Source organism: Electrophorus electricus, chromosome 4, assembly GCF_041902795.1.
Source record: "Electrophorus electricus isolate QZ-2024a chromosome 4, ASM4190279v1, whole genome shotgun sequence".
Taxonomy (NCBI): domain Eukaryota; kingdom Metazoa; phylum Chordata; class Actinopteri; order Gymnotiformes; family Gymnotidae; genus Electrophorus; species Electrophorus electricus.
In genome coordinates, this window is record NC_137500.1 from 15,143,838 (window position 1) to 15,155,281 (window position 11,444).

General features: G+C 38.4%; 1 long non-coding RNA gene across 1 annotated transcript; it reads left to right on the forward strand.

Moving 5' to 3' along the window:
- Positions 1 to 1,726: 1,726 nt before the first annotated feature.
- On the forward strand, positions 1,727 to 7,005 carry LOC113585502 (uncharacterized). Its single transcript, XR_014123223.1, has 3 exons — positions 1,727 to 2,034; positions 2,413 to 2,463; positions 6,501 to 7,005. It is a non-coding gene; the product is annotated as an uncharacterized LOC113585502 (long non-coding RNA).
- The last annotated feature ends 4,439 nt before the right edge of the window (positions 7,006 to 11,444 follow it).

Below are 11,444 nucleotides of genomic sequence, written 5' to 3' on the forward strand. Positions count from 1 at the left end.
CATTATACACTGCTCAAAAAATTAAGTGAACACTTAAGTCACTTAAATTGAATTTCAATGAACAAAAGATTCAAATAATCAATAAGTAATGATTGCAAGATTCAAAGTCACCCTAAAAAGCAAAGTAAAAAGTCACAGGCTGATCCAATTTGTGTGAATTTCATCATGACAACTCATAACATGACTCATAAGTGTGTATGTCCCCCACATGCCTGTATGCACTCCCAGCAATGTCTGTGCTTGCTCCTGAGAGATAGCGGATGGTGTCCTGGGCGATCTTCTCCCAGTCCTGGATCAAGGCATCATTGAGTTCCTGTGATGCTACTTGGTGGCACCAATGCATTGCTACATAACACCCCATAGGTTCTCAGTTGGATTCAGGTCTGATGCCTTCATCATCCAGGAACTGCCTACATACTCTGGTCATATGAGGCCAGGAATTGTCCTGCACCACCCTACTGCATTAGGTCTGACAATGGCCCTGAGGATTTCATCCAGGTACATAATTGTAGTCAGGGTACTTTAGGCTATCATGTGGAGGTTTGTGTGACCCTCCAAGGATATGCCTCCCCAGGCCATTACTGCCCCTCTACCAAACTGGTCATGCTAGATGATGTTGCAGGCAGCATAGCCTTCAACATGGCATGTCTAGGCTCTTTCACATCTCATGCCACCTTTGTGGAGTTTGTTTCTGACAGTTTGGTCAGAAACATGTACACCAGTAGCCCACTGGAGGTCATTTAGTAGGGCTCTAGCAGTGCTCCTCCTCACACAAAGGATCAGATACCAGTCCTGCTGCTGGGCTGCTGCCCCTCTGTCCAGTTCTCCTCATGTAATGGCCCATGTCCTGGTATCTCCTCCATACTCTTGAGACTCTGTTGGGAGACACCATTATGCTACCATTAATGACAAAGACACCAGCAAAATGCAAAACTAAAATACTGTAGAGAAGACTCAGTCAGGTTGGTTAGGAGAGAGTAATTGTCTGTGGGCACCATCTGTAAAACTACTCCCTTTTGTGGGTTTGTCATGCTGTTGCTACTCCAGTGATCCTGTTTTCACTTTCATTTGCACTAAAGCAGGTGAAAATGATTCAGTCACATATGCTTCCTAACTGGACAGACTGATGTCCACAAAGTTTAACTGATTTGGTGTTATACTGTGATGATTAAGTGTTCCCTTCATTTTTTGAGCACTGTATTAGGTATTGATCATATTCTAGGCACATACAGGAAAGGTAATACAGAAGTGAAACATAACCAACGGGACACTTATTGAATTTATATATTTAAAGCCACAATTTAACCTGGATTAAGCAGACCATTTTAGACCATATAGATGATATGATTAGATTGGGTTGAATACAGAAATTTGGTGTGCAATTTTGTCAATTTGAAAAACAATGGGGTATTAATGGTGGCTGTTTTCATATTCTCTTTTTGTATCTTTTATTTGTAGGGTTCCGATATATTATTAATTTGAAGTTACAATTGTGAATTTTTTGGAAATACTACTAAATCATGTGACAAATCGTGTCTTATTTATCACACCTTTGTTGAGGTTGTATTGATACTCTCCTTGATGAAAACTCATGTTGAAACTCATCTAGAAACTATGTCTGTAACCATGTCTGAATAAAGTTGTTTGCCATCGATATTTTGTCTTTAAAGGCTAAGCAGTAGCTAATATGAAAGTGTCAAACACATAAACACAAAGAAAGCTGAGTTTCTATCTTGTTATTATCGATAGTTAGAAAACATTTTTACAACTCAAGAAGTTGAATTGTAGGCGCTACAATAATTCTATGTACATTGGGATCCCCCTGCACAAATAGCTCAAAGATACCAAAATATCCAAAAAATGGACAAAGTTTGTCAACTTTAAACATGGGAACATGGGAAAGGACCACCCGTTTTCTCCGTTATCCGTAGTGCTCTTTTATGACTATGGGATATGGAAAGCAGGGCAATATGGGCATGTAAAGAAACTAAAGATAGGTGTTCAATAGCCTCTGTGTGCATGGATGTAAACAGGGTAAGTGCAATTACTTATCCCATTTTAGTTGACATTAGCTAACATTCACTAGTCTTGCTATCCTGCTAGGTTAGTAGCTAGCTAACTGACTGGCTAAGCTTTGTGGCACAAACTACTCCACGTAGCGTTAGTTACATTACGGAGTATCTTATGACTGAATTCGACTTGGATCACTTTCACAACAGTAACGATAACTGAACATTTGCATTTAACTAGGTAACGTACGGAGTTAGCACTAGAAATTAATAGCTCAGTGCAAAGCCTCTAATGTTCATTATTTCGTTAGCTAGCTAACTATGTTTCCCATAATGATCTATCATCTCTACAAACACTTGGATGGTTAATACTTTGTCAGTTTATTTCATTTTTTTTTTCAAGGTACGAAGTTAGCACTAGAAATTCACTGAAGTCAGCCACGCAGAAGGGAAGGTAATGATAATACACACATTTTAAGGCTAGACACGTGTATAGGTTAACCTACCAAAAACACATATTAGTGGTCTACTAAAGAAAACGCGTTAGCTGGCTTAACCTAGCTAAGATATTGGTTATTAGCAAAAGGGAGCACTGCTAACTAGCTAGTTAGATGACAAACTATTAAAGCGAGAAGTATAACCAGTAGCTAGCTAGCTAATCAAACGCCCCTGCTGTAAATAATTGTTAATAGACAAGATTACTTTTAGCAGTACCTTTTTAACTTTTAGCATCAGTTTTAAGTATAATGGCTAACAAAGGTTTTTTACCAGTCGGAATTCTCAGTTCTGACTACTAGGTCAGGTTATTGGTTGCTCTCTGGCTCTCTTCTTTCTCTGGTTCAAATTTAAATTATTGCATTTCACTGTTATGATATACCGTCACACCCACTGTCACTTCAGATTCATCAAATTCTGGAAAATGGGACTGGAAAATTTGCAGTTCAAGTCAATCATAACGGTGTTGTCCACGAGTAATGTCACTCAGCAACTTTCTGGAATTTCCGGAGCGACTTCGGGTTTTTCCGTCAATTTACTTGAATTCATCATTTTAAGGACAGGAACATTTTATTTTATGTTATTTTTTATTTTTATATGTCACATATACATTTTTGAATAGCTAAGATAAGGTGAAATCTTCAGGGAAGTCCATTAGGTGGTGCTTAGCCTTTAAGGTTTCTTAACCCCGTGCATAGAGCATCATCTAAGTCTGTATAACTGTTTCCTTTCTAGTAGCACATTAAATTTTTTTCTAAGTGTAGGTGAAGTGTTCATAAAGTGAACTGTTTACAGCAGTTTTAATATTAAAAATATATTTATAGAGCTGCTAGCACTTTTTTGGCTTACTCTTAAAGGATATTCTGGGTATTGTTAATCATCCACTTTAAAAAGAAATGTATCCACAGAATTTTAAACTTACTGCATTGCGTTGAAAGTTTTCTTAAGCCCCTTGTCCAGTACATTTATTTTAAGATTGCAATCAATCAGAATGGTGAAAAAAGTAACAAAGAACAGTCCAATTATGTGTGTGAGTCGCTATCAATCATAATTTGAAGGCAGGGCTTCCTCTTCTGACACATGGTCACAGAAGCACATGGTGTTTCTCCTTTTGATGTAGCTAACTTTGATTAGATTATTCTGTCAGGAAGCAGTTACCCGTGGTTGTGAAACAGAGGTGGACAGCACATTTCTGGCACTTGGTTTTTGGTGTGCCTTTGCATTCTGGTACCTTGCATCTCTCTTCTTCTCAGACATAACTGTCTAGTGTACTGTGGCATCCAGGCACACATAAGGGACTGAAATGGTTGCGGCAGGCCCTCTGCTCAAGACTTTTCCACTTTTGCAAATTCCTTTAGTGATGTAAGATTTAAATGTGTAGAGCCTCATTTGTTCTTCCTTTTTTTCCATGCCAATGGCACTACAGTCTCTTCTGTATAAGAGCCAGGCAGTCACAGTTATTGTATCCAGGAAGTGGAACACCAGCCGGTGGTACCACTTTTTGGACCTGATTTTGATATGGTACAGTGCGATCAGAGAGTCCAGCAAATCCACCATGTCCATATTCTTATTATACTCCTTGGGCACAGCAGGGCAGGGGACATTGATCATCGACTTTTGCTTGCTGTCCCACCTCTCAACTTCAGTGACTGGGTGTGCTCCAGTATAGTTACTTAGCAGGGTCACTGAGTGGTTGTCATGCCACTTCACTCTACTTCCATATATAGGTTGGTTTCTTCAACCATGGCAGTTTTTTCTTGAAAAGATCCTTGTCCTGACTTATTTAGCTCTCCATCTCTTATCATGTTGCTGCTTGGCAATCTGTTTCTATGAACAGTACCAGTAAAGTAAATTCCTTGTTGAGCCAGTGTGAGCACAAGAGGGACACTTGTGAACCAATTGTCAAAGAAGATCTTGTGCTTGGATATAGATTTAGCCAGGCAGAGGATAACTTGCTCCCACATCTGGTAATTCAGGGGGTTGTACAACTCTTCCTGTGTATATCTCGAAGTTGTGTAGGACACAAAAAAGCACAGTTTTTGTATATGGATGAAAATAAAATAGGTATTTAAACAATCAAATATACTTCTTTATAAATGCACATGCATATATATTTTGTATAAAGGTATTTATATTTAAGCATGTTAAAAAAAAAAATTGTTTTCTTTTTTTACACTTTGAAGGCACTGCAACCCATGCAGCTTTGCTTCCTGAAAGGACTGATCCACCCCCCCTAGAAAAAATTACACCCACTTCAAATCCGTATTTTATTGGTCAGAGACATGTCTTGTGACATTCTAAAAAAAAATGTAACTAAATGAAAGGGGGGGTGGGCTGTTAGGGCCACAAGAGTGGTTTGTTGCCCAAGGGCAACACTATGCCATAGAGGATTAAGCCCCTTGTCCAGTACTTGTTTTTTTACATTGGAACCAAACAAAATGGTCAAAAAGTATCAAAGAACAGTACAATAATGTGTGTGAGACATTTGAAGGCAGGGCTTCCTTTTCTGACACATGATTGCAGGAGCACATGGTATGAGAAGAAGGTGTGGTTATTTGCTTTGATAATCTTATCTAAAATTAACTGTAGGTAAAAAAACTACATGTTTGTATGAAAGTGTAGAGAAGCCTTTTGCTTGGTTTTATGATTTTTTTTTTTGTATTTTGCTTGTTTAGAAATTCAGTTTTTCTTTTTGTTGCCTCAAAGCAATGCTGTGAGATAAAGGGTACTTTTCAAGGGTATATTTGTTGACAATGCATTTGGATGTTATCACATATCACATGAATTTGTGTATAAAAGAAGCTCCAAATATATGGGGGTTTTTTCTTTTACATTTAGATAGAAAAATGCACATATGATTGTTTTATGGAAGAAAAAAGAGCAGGATCAGCATGTTTGGTAAATCCTATCTGACAGTGAAGACGTTGAGAGACAGTAGTGACAGTGAGGGGGAGTAGAATGGACAAAAATGTCTGAGCAGAAGTGAAAAAATAGGGTTTTAATTTCATATATCAGACAGCATACAAAATACAAATACCAAACTGTAGTTATTGTTGTTGTGTTTTCACTGGCTTTGGAAACTTGTGTTTATATAAAAATGTATATAAAGTAAGATATAAGTGAGGATGAAGATGAAGATGACAGTCAATAAAAAACGTGTCACCACTGGCTTTCCAGTACACACTGAATGGTATACAGCCCCCCATCAGCTGGAGAAATTCTGTCTCCATATCAATATTTCTCTCTGATGACCTCATTGAAGTTATTGTTAATGATTAAGATCTATATAGCTTATAGTGCAATTCTGCAGACCCACTGCCAAGGCACCTTACTGTGCAAGAACTTGGAACAGTTTTTTGGCACTGTGCTCCACATGTCGTTACTCGGTCTTCCAGCTACCTGCATGTTTTAGAGCCACAGTAGCCGCATTGCCCAAGTTGCAGATGTGATTCCTTTTGCAAGGTGGGAGCCCAAAGCAAAAGATTTCTCCACTTCTGTGACATCAATGATCAGCCCATGAGGGATATGGGCTCTCTCTTAGAAGATCCAGGAATCAGTCTGAAGAAAATAATGTGGATCAAGTTAAGACCATTACACAGGGTCCCTAAGCAGTACCCTTGTATTCCCATGTGATCTGGGTTAAGGGAAGTTAATTAAAGCAGTTGATTAAAAGCCTTCATTTGGAATAACCTGCAATGTCATCAGGCAGAAGACATGCATGTCCGTTTTTTTTATTTCTCTTGACAGCATGGCAGTTAGAATTCCTTTGTTTACTACTGTAGCTACACTGAGCTGTATCTATATAACACTGACCCTGTATTTTATATTTTTCTTTTAACAAATATTAATTTAATTTTTGCTGAGAAGTTTACTACAGCCAATATTGATTAGCCTGCATATAAATTGCTACACAACTCAACTGCTCAATTGAAATAGAATACATCCATTGCTATGTCCTAAGCGTGTGTGTTGTTGTGTATGCTGTGTGTATTTCAGGTCCATTACAGTTTCTCCAGTACCATTCCAGACTTCATTCCTCTCTGCTGAAGAACGACTGTATGCTGAGGTGTCCTATAAAAGGCCCTCTCCAGAAGAAGACAGAAAGAAATCTTGTTGACCTCCCTTGCTGTTGTACATGTGATACTTTGCTGCCTTGTGTATATGATCCCTGTGTTTGTTTGGGGGAACTGTTTGGCTGTATTACCTGGTTTGACCTACTGAATCAGCTTTGTGCTCTCACCTTGTCCCTTTGGCTATCTGTTGGTGTACATTTGTAAATATGTACTGGTAGTAGAGGGTGGCTACCATGTGTTTTGGGGTTGTTTATCTGTATTTTTGGTCAGGGAGTTAGTGTATTACCATGTCTTTATTTTCTAGTAGATGAGTTAGCATTAGTGTTTTCCTTTCATAGTGCTGTTTTGTTGTGTTGGCCTTCATCACTCCTGAATGCATACCAGTTGTATAAAATAGAACTTGTATAATATATCTGCAGTTAACTCCTTTTTGTGGTCTCTCCTTGCTTCATCATTTACCATTTATACCAACGTCATTCTACTGCTCTCACAGCCTCAACACTTAGACAGGGTCATAAGAGAATTGGGAGCTTGTACTCTCCTTTTTGCATGTTTGTTTATTTTTTGCTCCTTTGGGTTTTGGCTGTCTGTGTGGGTTTTTTTTCCCTGTGAATGGGTTGGTTTTGTGGTTGCTGCTGCTTGTAATTATGTCTGACTGTTTGTCGAACTATTGAGCAGTTTGATTAATGTTTTAGTGCCTGACTAAAAGGTAGATTAAAAGCATATTGGAAGCCCAGATAGTAACATATGGTATCCTGCCAAACTGAGACAGATCTCTGGGTGTTGCGACTGACTTGGCCCAGAGCGCAGAAACAGCAGAGGCTGTGACCAACTCCATGGCTGGGTCAGGCACAGATCCAGGGTCTACCAATCTCCTGGGGTGGATCCTGTGGTAGAGATAAAGCTGAAGAAGCTATAGTTGGAAATCAGGAAACAGGAATGTGAGGCAGAGCTCATCTCAGTTCATGGGTTGCAGGTAAAGGGTAATAGGAGATTACTCTGAAGAGGTTGAGCATGAGTTTGGGGGAATCTGTTCCCCTTCCTCAGAAGCTATTATCACCAGTGCCAGCTTCTTTGCTCTTACTGGCTCTACAGTACCTATTCCTTTTTCATCACATGCAGCTACTATTTCAGTGAGCCTAACCACAACAATTTTGCCTTCAATGTCAACTGACATGTTGGCCTGATTCCTGGTTTAGAGAAAATGAAGTGGACACTTATTTTTCTATATTTAAGCATACTGCCACCATACTTAGTTGGACTCTGGGTCTTTGGTCATTGTTTTTACAGTGCAAACTTGTTGGGAAAGCGCAAGAATATAGAAAGCCTATGAATTGGTGTCTGAGGCCTATCGACATAATTTTAGACACTTGCCAGAAAAAACAGACTTTGGTTTGCTAGGGTGAAATCTGTTTTATTTGAGAAGTGGTGTTCAGCATGTGACAATGCTTGATCATCTTAAGGAGCTTGTGTTACTAGAATAATTTAAGAACTGTTTCCCCAAAAAGAAAGTAGTCTATCTTAATGAACAGTAGTCTTGATGCTGCTGTGTTGGCGGATGAGTTGTTGCTGATGCACAAAACTGTGTTCCACTCAACATCGTGCAGTGAAAACCCTGGTTGATGCATCATATCTAAACCTACTATTAGTTCAGAGATTCCCCAGGTAAAAACATCTCCAGTTACAGAAACACAGGAACGCATCTACTGTCACACACACAAGGCTGCATGTCATTATTACTGCATGTCCTGCTTTGAGACATAAGAATGCTCCTTTTGTTATTGAAGAAAGTTAATGCTTATACCTCAGCTACAATAGAACCTGGGTTTAAACCATTTGTGTTTTCAGTTAACAATTGTGTTTTTGTGTTAGCGTTTTCATTAACGGGGGATTGCAAACAACCAATGACCATCCTACGAGACACTGGGGCTGCCCAGTCATTTAGTTTGGATCATGTGTTGGCAATCTCTAAGGAATCTTACTGCAGCAGTGATGTGCTGGTGCCAGGAATAGAGCTTGGAGTCCTCAGGGTTCCTCTGGATCGAGTACATTTGTGTACTGATAGTTACGGTCAGTTCTAGATAGCCTGTTAAGAGTGTTTTGTTCATACTTGGCAATTATCTAGTTGGTGATACACTGTTTTGCCTACCGGAAGTGGTGGATGAATCTATGCACCACTTTACTTGCTAATAACTTGGATATTGTGTTTCCTGCTTGTGTTTTGTCTCATGCACAGGCACGTAAATTCGGTGATGTAGATTTGGCACCATATATACCCTCAACCGGAGTAGACTATTCCAATTGAGGCCATTCCGAATACAAATTATATCCGGTTGAACAAGGTGGGTAGACCTGTAAATTATCCATTAAATAGCAGAATGATAGCCATGTAAATACCTGTACCCAATTACAGGAAGAGACAGAGTTTCAAACTTTAAAAGACTTGGGGTATAAAGTTTGCAATAGCGAGCTATTCAGACAAGTATATGAGCAAATGAAACTAGTCTATAGTGCAAATCTAAATAACATATTTCACAGAATGTTACATGACATCAACCGCTCACTCCTTCTTTAAGAAGTATGTTTTCCTGAGTCTTCCATAATTTTAAAGTAATTAACACAAGCTTGCCAATTCTGGTTGTTGCATATTATGTCATAGACTACTGCTGCTTGTCTGCTTGTGTTGCTCATTGTCATGTGCTCTACAGTGTACTTAATTTTGGATCTAATTATTTCTAATGAGCATGTAAATGGAGATTTTCATCAGATTGCTGAGTAAAGTGCATATAAATAACTTGGTCTTAATTTATAATCAGAATTAATTCAGTTGGACTGGATCCTTCCATTGTCTTCCTGTCACATCAGCATAAGCAGACGGACCACATATAACCACTGTGCCCACAGTCATGAGGTACATCAACTATCTGACTTTTCTCCATGAAAACAAATAATTTAAAAAAAATTGCTGAACTAAATATTTGTAAAAATACTCCAGACATGTAGTTTATGTTTATGTGGAAACACTTCGCAAATATGATCAGAATAGTGTACAGTGTCATATACCAACAAATACAAAGTATAATGTGCTATATTCTAGAATTGTTTTTTGGCATTCATAATTTATGCTTTTGGTGTTCTATTAAAAATTTGTACCTTTCTTCTCAACACCATATTTTAGGCAAGTGTAAATACTGTAATAGAGTAAAGTAAATTCAAAAAGAGTGAAAGTTTCTATTTGTCACAGAACATTTACATTGTGCCTGCAACCTTCTCATCTTGTTTCTACTTCAGTTACATCCATTTGTATACTTTGATAAGAAGAGATTTCTAACTTCAGTTTCCCTTTAGTCAAGCATATTTATTTGGATAGGAATTAGGATACTGAGGTAGTCAACTGGAAGCATCTTGTCAAGCAAAACATCTCTGGTGACTTCCCAGTGGTGATTGGGGATAATTATATGATGCATTGTAGCTATTGTGCCAAAGTTTACTTTAAAAAAAAAAATTTAATAGCACATGATATTAACTAAAGAACTATTATATTTGGAGCTACCAAATAAAGTTTTACTTTCTTCATCAATGGTGTTGAAGATGTTGGACAGATATGGAACATTGAAAACATTTGTCAATGTATATGCATATCTTTGGAAAAATATTACCTAATCAACTTAAATAAGACTTTGTGCAATAAACACACTCTTGGGTATTTTCTGTGATTCAATTAACATTGGATGCCCACACAGCTTCAGTGAATGTACAGGTAACAGAGGGGAACATAGAAGCATGGCACTGTCACAAGCAACAGCAGCAGCTGCCAGAGATGCCAGGGAAGCATCAAGTGTTTTCCCAAGTGATTTGCCAAGAAGGACTTACTAGTCGCCATTGGCAGATGTTGTTTGGAAGTTTTGCCTCTGCTGGGATGGCCTATAAATGGAAGGGGTGATACTAAGTCTGCAGTCCAAGGTACAATAAGAAGACTTTCGGTAAGGCCCATTCCGTAAACACTCCCTTTCCTGACCTAACGGCTTTGCACAATGGTGTGCAAATCCATCTTCCTCCCAGTTTCTGTTGGAGAGCAGTCACTCTGTCCTTCAATAATAAATGATGAGGCTGAACTCATTTGCACATGTTATACCAAGTTCACACAGCCACCATATTTGGTCTTGGGCTTCATCTTTTTCCCCAAACACCCAACTCTGGTCTGCTCATACATTCAGGAATAGCATTAAAAACTGCAAAGGCTGCAATAGGGAAAAGGCAGACTAAACAGCCACTGATATGCCTGTTGGCTTGCATAGAAAGAACAATTGTATCTGTTCTTCTGTTGTTGACACAATTCTATTTAATTGTTGGGTGCAACCCTTGTTTTTGTGAAACTGTTTTGTAATTGATTTTGAACATTTAATTACATTATTCTTATCTAAATAATTACATGCTCTTTAAAAGTTACCTGAATAATAGTTGGAGCATTCAAGCATCTACCCATTTTTCATCATAAAGTTTAAGACAGTGACAGGCTTATTTCATGGCCATAGTCAGGCGCAAAGGACAGGAATGTAAATGGTGACCGTAATGCTGGCTACAGGATGCATATCGAGCTCTGTCATTAGAGAGAAGGGCCTCTGATAAAAGCCTCTTAGTGGGGAGTGTGAGGAGAATTGAACTGGACTTTAATGTGCCCTTTATTATATGTGATTAATTTGTGAACAGTTTGTAATGTATGGTGACTTGATTATAACTGCATGATTAACATTTATATTTCTTCTGTGAATAAGTGTGATTGTTCATAACTCTATGCTATTAAACTTTGTTAGCAGGCATTCTGCTCTTTTCTCTTTTTGCTGAAAGGTAGGAACTAGACTTTTGG